Consider the following 12,485-nt stretch of genomic DNA (forward strand, 5'->3'; position numbering starts at 1 on the left):
GGTTGGTAGGTAAGATTCACTAATAAACCATTTAAATCACTTTAGCCATTTCTTTTACTTACAATGAAAAACTGTCTAATGGAAATGACTTCTGAATGAGCTTAATTTTCAACTTATATGTTTGGATAGGAACAGAAAAACTTCCAGAATTCTTACTGAAATCTAGACTCATGCTGTATATCATATTTTCTGTTCCTCCAATTGAGTTTGCTTTTAAATAAAACTGGAACAGAGTGACTTTTTAAAAATTGAATTAGTGATTATGATTTTATATCTAAGATTGTTCAGCTCTTATTTTTGTGTAATTTTAATAAATCAACAGAGGTTTTCTAAGCAAATATTACTGCATTTATTGTTTTATTTTCAATAAAAAAAGTACTTGCGATCAAAATTCAGATACACATTTAATGGAGCATACTCCTCCCTTTTAACTAGAGCAGGTAGCAAAACATTTGGCCAGGTTTGAGGAAGCATGAGCATAACAATTCAATTTTTGCTTGTTTCATTTTATTACTCTGCAATCAGTGCAAATAATATCCATGCAGTCAAGATTTCAATTAAGAGGAGACTTTCTTTTGCATTCTTGGTGCTTTATGGAAGCAAACCCTAAATCAGTGGCTTCTGCAGAGTAGGGTATCTTTCAGGTTAAAATATTACAGTACTTGGTCATCATATATTTTTACAATTTTAGATTTGTTAATAGGGAGGGGAATGGGAAGGAGGCAAGACCTCGGTATTTGGGGATCTACTGTTTTACTGTATGCAAGTTTGTTTTCTGCATCTTACAGGAATACTTCTGCATTTTATTTTTTATCATATCATCACTGGGCCACTCATTGTTTACTGACCTTAATGTCCTAGAATCTGCCCAATATGATTAGTATTTCTTTCTGTTAGAGATGGGGGGATAAGGAGAATAAAAAGTTGTATCTGTCTCCTAAATATGAGTTAGTCTCAAATGTAAATAATTTTGCAAGCATTAGGTCTTTCTGGTCTTTCCTTTGCTATTACTCTTTGCAAGTAAGCTATTCTTTTAAATTTCAGAGGACTTTAAAGGGCCAGGGCTGAGAAAGCTGTCTAGTGTTGCTTGTTTTTAGTATGCTTAGTCTTCTTCTACTATGGAATTAAAATAATGTGGTCTATTATTTTTCTACATTTACTTCATTCATATTTTCTTTATTTTAGTGCAAGCAGCACCTTAAGGTGATGAAATTAAAGCAATTCAAGGATGTGTCATATTCACTTATTTTAATTAAATGATATTTCAAGAAGGTAGCTACGTATAATTGGAAGTCTTCCGTCACATTCTTTTTATAAATGTGTGTGCCTGTTGTATAACTTGTATTACTAAGTGCCATTCATTTCCTTCATTATCTTTCAGAAGACATGTTAGAACGTGTGAGGAGAAAGAAAAGATCCCAAGGAGATTATGTCAGACAAATTAACATGCAACCAAGTGAGAAACACAGGTTGATGGGTAGACTTTTTATGAAAGTGCTTCAGAATCTAAAATTTTGAAGAGGCTGGGTGTGGTGGTTCACACTTATAATCCCAGCACTTTGGGAGGCCGTGGTGGAAGGATCACTTGAGTCCAGGAGTTTGAGACCAGTCTGGGTAACATGGTGTAACCCTGTCTTTATAAAAAATACAGAAAATGAGCCTAGCATGGTGGCATGCACCTGTGGTCCCAGTTAGTCAAGAAGCTGAGGTGAGAGGATCGCTTGAACCAGGTAGCGGAGGTTGCAGTGAGCCAAGATTGTACCACTGCACTGTGTAGCCTGGGTGACAGAGAAAGATCCTGTCTCAAAAAAATTTTTTTTGAAGACAAACATAAGAGCTTTGTAACATATTTGAGGACTTACTCATTTGATTATTTTTCAAAATAACATTTATCAGGCACCTATTATATGCTATGCAATGTAGTGGTTTTAATAATTTAAATATTAATATTAAAATCAAATAGCTACCTTAAAAAATGCTTACATTGTTACTAGCAGTGTGTTATATACTATGGGGCATAGTTCAGCAATGAAAGGAGAGCGAATTATAGGATATACTTCCAGAGCAAAGAAGTAATCAAAAATTCCAAAATTAGAACATAGTGGGAAAATGTCATTATCACTTTAGTATAGAATTCATCTATATTTTAATATAGATAATGGCACACTGATAGGTTTTGACTGTTATGTAATGAGAGTAATATATAAACCCAAACACGAATATTAACATTGAGCTCTATAAAGCAGTTTTTTTGAGAACTATCAAAATATTATGTCACTTTTGACCTATTTACAGAAGCTGAAGCTCTTTGAAATCCTGCTAGTCTCAATAATGTCAAATTTATTTAGAAGATAGACCCTAAGTTTTGAACTATCACTGAATATAAACTAGTGAATAAGTAATTAATGTAGTTGAGTAAAGCCACATTTATTTGATATCAAGGTGTGACTGTATTGTGGTTGGCTGCACCAGGCTTGCACATGTGCTAGGAGGCCTGTGTGATGGCTCAGAGCATTGTGGGATATAGAAATTGGAGGCAGGGTAATCCAGCAAGATAATATAATGCCCTGGGATACATCTGTTTGTAAGGCAAAGTTGGAGTAAGGTGTAATCATAAGGCAGTATATTTAAAGATACATAATGTATTTGCTGGGCTAAAGAAATTTGGGTAGGACTTAGTGTTTGTTTGTTTGTTTTTGAGACAGGGTCTCGCTCTGTCGCCTAGGAGTCTGGAGTGCAAAGGCGCGATCTCGGCTTACTGCAATGTCTGCCTCCAGGGTTCAAGTGGCTCTCCTTCCTCAGCCTCCCAAGTAGTTAGGATTACAGGCACCCACCACCACCCTCAGCTAATTTTTGTATTTTTAGTAGAGACAGGCATTTCGCCATGTTGGTCAGGCTGGTCTTGAACTCCTGACCTCAGGTGATCCGCCCGCCTCACCCTCCCAAAGTGCTAAGATTACAGGCGTGAGCCACCTCACGCGGCCCAGGATTTAGTGTTTTTTAATATGGGAAAGATTCTTATATACTATGCTTTCTAGGAGCTAGAAGTTGTACTGGAGAACACACACATTGGCTTTTAACATGTATTAGATGCTTCATAAAGTCTAAAATCTGTAAAGACATTGTTTTTTTTATCACTTGAAAATCTAGCATCAAAGCCAATTCAAAACAAAAACCATATTTGTGTGCTTGTGCATCCCGTAGAAATATCTTGACATAAGTATTTATTGCTCCTTGGTAAATTTGAGGGAGAATATTTATTCTAATGCAGAAATTGTAAAATATCTCATCCACTCAGTGAAAATTCTTTTCCTCTCTAGTTACTATTGTAATTGTCATCTATTTGGCTCCTTCTAAGTAATAGTAGCTACAAAGAAAACTTGGCAAATAATACTTTTTGAGATTTTAATTTCCTTTTGGAACTTAATTCAAGAACTGAAGTTCTAAAATATAATAATTATTAACATTTTTATTTTCTTTTATCACTGAAAAATATAAAATGGCTTCATTTTAAAATGACAAATGGAAATTACAGTTCATACAGGGAAATTATAAATATTTCCATGGGCAAAATTTTCTTAGAATTAACTGTATTCAACTATATAACTGTGATTAAAATAAAGTTAGAATGGTGGCATATAATTCTTGGTGATTTGTGGAAAAGGCCTCTGAAAGCAGGGAATTTCAAATGCTTTCGTTAGTTCCAGCGGCATTTTTGGTTGTTTCTCTCAGATTGTATTTAACTGGGACCTTTAGTTAAAGTAAGTTTTCTAGCCATAAATACTTAAGGTTCATAAGTAAGAAACTTGTTTTTCTCTTTTGCTTATTTCATACTTCATTTTTAAAATTCTCAACTCCTTCACATTCTCTGTCTCCCTCAACACTCATCTGAAAATTTTGAATTCTCTTATCTTTTGGCCACTAAACCAGTCAACCCAGAACCATTTGTATCTTTAGCCTTTATTTGTTTCTGTTTATGATTAGATTTCCCTGTCTCTTTCAAAGACCAGCCTATATACTTGTGTTCTGAGTACCATTCTCTTTTATCTTTTAGACAATTTTGTTTCTATGTTACCTTCATTATCTCTGTTCCTTCATTAGTTTCTCTGTACCTAATTATCTTCCCCATCAGATGTCACCAAAATGGCAAATTAGGAGATACCACACCTATTTCCCTCCACCACACAAAAAATGTAGACAGCTATACGTAAATAAGAATTGCCTTGGGAATGCTGAAGAGCCCATTTAAGAATCAGTAGCAGCACAGTGAAGCAATATCTATATCTATATCTACATATATAGTATATCTATATATATGTATATATACATACATGTATATATATACACATACATGTATATATATACACACACACATACATGTATATATAGATATATATATATGAAGACGACCCACATAGAAAAGACCACTGGTGAGATAAGCATACCTGAGACTCCAGGGGATGGCTCAAAACAAAGGAGAAAGTCAGATACTATCAATTTCAGCCATGTGGTGGAAGACCTAGAGGTCCTGAGTGACTTGCTTCACAGAGGACTCTGACTTCTTTTGAGACTGAGGGAATGACAGCCATTTTTTATTTTTTTTTGCCAAGGAATCCCTGAGAGGAAAACATGGGTGCACACCTCTTCCCCTCCAGAAGCAGCTGCTATTGTACCATTCAGGGATCAGAGATACCACCTCTCCCAACCTTGCACATGACCCTGGCCCTTGAGCTGCATCCATTCTGCAAGTGCCTATATTCTGCACCCCAAAACTGTGGACTCACTGCACTCAGGCATGCCTCAGACACCAGAGTAATCACTATGGCAGGTTAATTTTTACCCCGGACTGTGGAACCAAGGTCTCTCTTTACATGTCCATACTCAAGACACCAACTCTGCCACCACTGAGAACTAACCCACATGCTACATTTGGGCTTCAAGAGGTCCAACATCAACCTCAGTTGGCAGAGCTGCACAGAGGCTACACAACTGTGCTCCTGTTGATGCCAGAACCACTGTACTACATCTAGTCAGTGCCCTCACACTACCCTATAGCAGAAGGTAGTTCCCCACTGAAACTATCCTGAAAAGTCTGGAATAGCTGAGTATTTCACCAAATGCACAGATAGCTATTATAAGACAACAAAAACATGAAAAACCAAGAAGATGTATTACCACCAAAATGCTATGATAATTATCAGTAGCTTATGCCAAAGAAATGGAGAACTATGAACTGCCAGACAAATAATTCAAAATGTTTCTTTTAAGGAAGCTTGGCATATTTCAAGAAAATACAGAAAAAAATTCAGAAAAACAATAAAAAAAATGAAGAGTTTATCAGAGTGATTGAAATCATAAAAGAAATCTAGAAAATCTGAAGCAAAGACTACAGTAAATGAAATAAAAATGTAGAAAAGAGCATCAAAACAGAATCGATCAAGCAGAAGAAAGCATCTGTAAACTCAAAGACAGGTTATTTGAAAATGTATAGAGAAGAGAAAAGAAAAAAAAGAAATAAAGGAAGCCTACAGGCTTTATGGTAGAGTATAAAGGCAGCAAATACTCATAGGAGCTAAATAAAGAAAACAGAGACAAAAATATAGAGTGCTTGTTTAAGAAATAATGGCTGAAAGCTTTTCAAATCTGGGGAAAGGTGAAATATCCAGGAACAGAAGGTCAAAAGTTTTCAATCAAATTCAATCCAAAAAAGACTACACCATGACAAATTATAATCAAATTGTCAATATCAAAGACAAAGGGCAGATCCTGAAAGCAGCATGGGAAAAAAAACATATCACATACAAGTGACTTTCAGTAAGGTAAGCAGAAGATTTCTCAGCAACACTTTATGCGACAGGAGAGACTAAGATGATATTTTAAAAGTTCTAAAGAAAAAAGAAAAAAATCTGCCAACCAAAAAAAAAAAAAAAAAAAAAAGCTTTCTCCAGCAAAGCTGTCATTCAGAAATGAAGGAGAGATAATGACTTTTTCAGACAAATCCTATAATTATATTATATAATTATTCTGTTCATTAGAAACATAATTTTATAATATACACACATATATACACATGAATACATAGGCAAACCCACACACACAAGCATATACTCTCTAGCTTGCTTGTATTTGGTACTCAGAGTACTTCTCCTCATCACTGGACTATTCATATGACTCATATATATTGTTGCTTATATTGTGGTTTATTTATTTCTCTGCTGCAGATCATGCTATTGTTTAAATATACCACAATTTATTTATGTGTTTTCCATTTTAAGCCACTTCTATGTTTTTGCTCTTCTCATCAATGCTAATTTTAACCATCTTACAGTACACAGACCATGTGACGTACTCTGAGGTAAAGGGACAAGGCTGAGCTACCCTTGGTGCTAAGTGAATCGTTTTCTTAGCACATCTTTAAACTAGCTTCTGCACAGCTGTGTGCCACTGGAGGCTAGCTGGGAATCTCTGCTAGGTCACATAGCTTAGTGTAGAACTGCTGGTTTTGTAGGCTGAAAGAAGAATATGTTTTATATGATAATTCAAAATTGTTTCCCAAAGTGGTTGTACTCCTTTATAGTTTGTAGTATCCCACAAACACGTTGCTTTTATACATGTCCTGTCCATACTTAGTGTTCTCAGAATTCTTTTTTTTTTTTTTGAGACGGAGTCTCGCTGTGTCGCCCAGGCTGGAGTGCAGTGGCCGGATCTCAGCTCACTGCAAGCTCCGCCTCCCGGGCTTACGCCATTCTCCTGCCTCAGCCTTCCGAGTAGCTGGGATTACAGGCGCCCGCCACAATGGTAAAAGATATTTTTCTGTACTTTCTATTTCTCTTAATATTCAAGATTAAACATCTTTCCATTATTTAAAAGTCATTAGTAGTTGACTGTGGAAATGCCTGTGCAACTCCTTTGCCGATGTTTTAATGTTGAAGATTTTTATTTCTTATTGATTTGTAAGGGCTTTCTGTTTTTGATATTAGTAGTCTGCGATGTCGTTATATGTAGCAAGTACCTTCTGCCAGTTTGTGGCTTTTTTTTTTTTTTTTTTTATTTTCTGTTGACAAACAGAAATTCCTAATTTTAATATAACCAAAATATCATTTTTAAGCTTATGATTAAAATATTTGAACTTTGTTTAAGGATCTGGCTACTCAAGAGTCTTCTACATATATTTTACTATACTGTCTTATTAGATTTAAGTTTGCTTTTTATATTTAAATCCATGTGTAATGGAGTCTTTTTACATAGGATGTAAGTATCTATTAATTTAATTGGTGTATAATCAATTGTCTTAGCACTATTTAACAAGTAGTTCCATACCATACTGCAATGGTGTGCTATGACCCATCTAATATAGGTAATTTGTTCACCTGAGCATGACTGTGTATGTGGTTTCTATCCCATTCCATTTATTAATTTGTCTCTTCTACCACACTTTTAAAATAAATATATCATTTTTTGAGACAGAGTCTCACTCTGTCACCCAGGCTGGAGTACAGTGGCATGCTCTCAGCTCACTGCAAACTCCACCTCCCTATTTCAAGCAATTCTCATGCCTCGGCCTCCTAATAGATGGGACTGCAGGCATGAGTCATCATGTTTAGCTAATATTTGTATTTTTGTAGAGATGGGGTTTTACCATTTTGGCCAGGCTGGTCTCAAACTCCTGACGTCAAGTGGTCTGCCCGCCTTGGCCTCTCCAAGTGCTGGTATTACAGGCATGAGCCACCAGGCCTGGCTTAAATAAATGTATCTTACATGCATAGTATCAAAATAGAGTGTGACGTGTTTCCTCAGTTTTCTATCAACTCTTAATAGTGTTTTGGCTGTTGTTGGGCTTGGATTATGCTTTTGAATTTTGGAATCAGCTTATTAATTCTGTGAAAAATACTTTTAGGATATTGATTAAAATTTATTAAAATTGCTTTGAATATGGAGATCAATCTGCAAATATGCCTTTTTTCTAGGATATGGTGTCTTTTTGTGAATATGGTATTTAGATTGATTTCAATTTCTTTTAAAAAGTTCATTATAGAATTTATGAATTATATGTACTCTTAAAAGATGTATTCATAGATTATATTTTAATTGTTATTGGAAATAGAATGCCATTTATAATTACATTTTCTGTTTATTAGTGGTGTGTAGAATTCCAATTAATTTTCACCTCATAATTTTTGTTCAGCCACATTTCTAAACTCTCACTAAGACAATTAATTAATTTAATTATTTTAAACAATTGAAATATTTTTTATTGTATTTTCTACCATAAATTATACTTTTGTTTCTTTCTTTAAAAATATTTAGAAGAGTAACTTCAGCAAGATAGTAGAATAGAAAGTCCCAGGCCTCAATCGATCATATAAATGCCATGAGCCAATAACTTTATGGAAGGTTTAGAATCCAAGTAAGAAGTTGCAGTACTTCAGATGAGCACAAAACTGAAACAAAACACATTGGTAAGAAGAGCAATTTTATTTTATCCACAGCAACCTTTCCCAAGTCAGCACAACAACATGCTGATCAAAATTGCCTTGACTTATGATTTCTCCCTCCTGAGAAAAAGGAAGTAGAGTATGCTTCCAGTGTCCCAAACTTTCAGTGTGGTGCCCAAGGGGCAGGCTCAAACAGAGTGCTTATGAAACTGGCAGAGATCATAGTTACCAGTGAGGAATTGAAAACATTTGCTCTAAGATCCAGGACGAAGTAAGGATGTCAACACTTGTGATTTCTGTTCAACATAGTACTGGAAATTGTAGCCAAATCAATTAGGCAAGAAAAAGAGATGAGGGACATGCCAACTGGGAAAAAAGTAAAATTATCTTTGTTTCAAATGATATGATCTTATGTCTAAAAAACCCTACAAAAATCTTTTAGAACTAATAAATACAGCAAAGTTATAGGATACAAACTGAATATGCAAAAACCAGTTGTATTCCTATACAATAGTAATGAGCTATCTGAATACAAAATTAAGAAACAATTTCATTTACAGGAGCAACAAAAAGGATAAATTATTAGGTATAAACATAATCAAGGAGGTAAGTAACTTATACATAAAAAACTATATAACATCAATGAAAGTAATTAAAAAGACAGAAACAAATGGAAAGACCTTAATGTTCATAGACTGGAAGAATTAATTTCTTAAAATGTCTATACTACCCAAAGCAACTTACAGATATATTGAAATCCCCATCAAAATCTAAGTGGCATTTTCTTTTATAGAAATGGGAAAAAAATTCTAAAATTCATACGAAACCACAAGACCCTGAACAGTCAAAGCAATTTTGGGAAAGAACAACACAGCTAGAGACCTCATACTTTCTGATTTCAGAATATATTACAAAGTTATAGGATTAAAATAATATAATACTGTGTTTACCATTTATAGCCGTTTTATTGGCCTCAAAACAGACATAGACCAATGGAACAGACTAGGGATTCCAGAAATAAACCCACCCATATTGGCCAACAGATCTCTGACAGGCATGTCAAGAATTCACAATAGAAAAAGAATAGTCTCTTCAACAAATGGTACTGGGAAAACTGTATATTCATACACAAAATAATACACAAAATAATAAAATCGTACCGTTTTCTTACACTGTACAAAAATCAACTTACATTGAATTAAGTATTTAAAGGTAAGATCTCAATCTATAACATTTCTAGAAAAAATAGGTGAAAACCTTCATGATTATGATCTGGATAGAGATTTTTTTGATATGATACCAAAAGTACAGGAAACAAAAGCAAAAATAGCAAGTGAGGCTATATCAAAATAAAAAGCTTCTGCACAACAAAGCTTCTACATGTTTCTACTTATATGAGTTATTTAAAATAGTCAAACTCATAGAAACAATGAGTAGAATGATGACTTTCAGGGTTAAATGAGAAACTACTGTTCAATGGGTATAAAGTTTCAGTTATACAAGAAAAAAGTATTATTTCTGTAGAACATTGTGTTCATTACTTTGTGTTGCATGTATTACATTGTATAAATCACATGTGTGAGATGATTCTTTAAGTTCTCCTTTCATGAAAAATTCAAGATATTATTATTTCTTTGAAACATTGTGTTTACAGTTCTGTATTGCATGTTACAGACTGTGTAATGACCAAGTCATAAAAATGTTTCTAAGAGTGATAATTTTGTGAATGAATCAGAATTATATAATTTCTTTGAAACATCATATTTAGCCCTGTCCTATATGCTATATATACTCTAAAGATACATGTATAAAAGACAAAGGAATAAAAGATGTTTCTGAAAATACTTAAAGATATTTATTTGTTTCTGAAATGTAATTGGTAAAAACTGATTTATACATAGGTTACACGTACTTGCATACCTTAATGTTTTAAAGTATTAACAAAGGCCAGTTGTGGTGACCAATCTAGGCAATATGGCAAAACCCCATCTCTGGAAAAAATATTTCTAAAAATAGCACCTATAGTCTCAGCTACTCAGGAGGCTGAGGTAGGAGAATCACCTAAGCCTGAGAAAGTCAAGGTTGCAGTGAGCCGTGATCGTGCCACCGCACTCCAGCCTGAGTGACAGAGCGAGACCCCGTCTCAAAATAAATAAAATAAATAAAATAGTATTAACAAATATAGGCTGCCCTCAACTTTACATGTTTTCCATATGAAACATTTCAGATACCAGACTCCTGACAACATAATTCAAATTTAAGTTACCATAGTATATTAACTGCAAATAATTGCCAAGAGTACTAACATCATTATTTCTTCAGTCTACAAATCACAGATGAGCAACATGATCATTTTCCAATCACATCATTTATTTCAGTGCCTATTGGCGACTGGTTACTGCAGTCTGTTATTCAATCTGTCAACAGGTAGGAAAGCACATAGTTATATTGCCTTTTTTTCTCCCAGTGGTGAATCATGTGACATTTTACAATACAGAAAAATAAAATAAAATATCAGGCTGGAAGCGGTGGCTCACGCATGTACTCCCAGCACTTTGAGAGGCCGAAGCAGGCAGATCACCTGAAGTCAGGAGTTGGAAACCAGCCTGGCCAACATGACGAAACCCAGTCTCTACTAAAAATACAAAAATTAGCCAGGCGTGGTGGTAGACCCCTATAGTCCCAGCTACTTGGGAGGCTGAGACATGAGAATCGCTTGAACCCAGGTGTCAGAGGTTGCAGTAAGTCGAGATTGCACCTCTGCACTCTAGCCTGGGCAACAGAGTGAGACTTCATTTTTAAATAAATAAATAAATAAATAAATAAATAAATAAATAAATAAAATATCAAATTTTCCAACCAAGAGGGAACTGCAGCAAATATTAAAGCCGAAAATACTAGAAGTGAAATTTGAATAGAATGTAGATGGAATTATAGAATAAATAATGATTGTGGCAATGCTATGCCACCGTTCAATGAAGCCTTACTTAGTTATGAAGACTTATCTTAGTAAAGGTGAACTTATTAAAGTAAATTAAGGAAGTAGTTGTAATGAAAGTTTGCAGATGCCCCAGAGGAAGTGATGCTAGGAAAACTTTATACTAAAGAACTTTTCAAAATATAAAAGCACAAATATTAAATTTTCAAAATGATTCCTAACTTATGAAGAAGTATAATTCTCATACACATGTAGAAAATGCTCACTCTGTAAGTTTCATGAATAGAAAAAGGCAAGCACCATTCAAACTACTCTTAATTATCATGAAATACTATGCAGCCATAAAAAGGATGAGATCATGTCCCTTCCAGGGACATGGATGGAGCTGGAGGCCATTATCCTTAGTAAACTAACACAGGAACAGAAAACTAAATACCACATGTTCTCACTTATAAGTGGGAGCTAAATGATGAGAACACATGGACACATAGAGGGGAATAACACACACTGGGGCCTATTGGAGCAGGGAGGGTGGAAGGAGGGAGAGGATCAGGAAAAATAACTAGTGGATATGAGGCTTAATACCTGGATGCTGAAATAATCGGTACATCTCCCCCCATGACGCAAGTTAACTTATGTAACAAGCCTGTACATATACCCCTGAACTTAAAATAAAATTTAAAAAGAAAACACTTTAATTCTCAATGTTTCTAATGTTTTAGTGTTGTAAATAAATACTAGTTTTATTTCTGTTTTCCTGCACATTTATAATAGAAAGTAAGAGTTTCTAATGTTTTAACTAAAAGTTTCACAAGTCACAAAATAATAATACATTTCCAATGGATTATTAACAATGCTTTGCAAGGTTTCAGCTTGAATGGTCCCTCACTACCATACTAAGTGAGGACTACCTTATACATCTCTGCGACTGTTATCTCATTCAACATTTTCATTACTCTAGACATATCTCTTGTCATCTATCCTGTTAAACTCTGCATAAGCACTAGATGCAACCACTGTTCTGATTTCCCTTAGCATGGCCTGTTCTCATATTTCCTATAAAGAGCATCATGCAATATATATACTTTGTTTCTGAATTATTTTGCTAAACA

Source organism: Papio anubis, chromosome 6 (assembly GCF_008728515.1).
Source record: "Papio anubis isolate 15944 chromosome 6, Panubis1.0, whole genome shotgun sequence".
Taxonomy (NCBI): domain Eukaryota; kingdom Metazoa; phylum Chordata; class Mammalia; order Primates; family Cercopithecidae; genus Papio; species Papio anubis.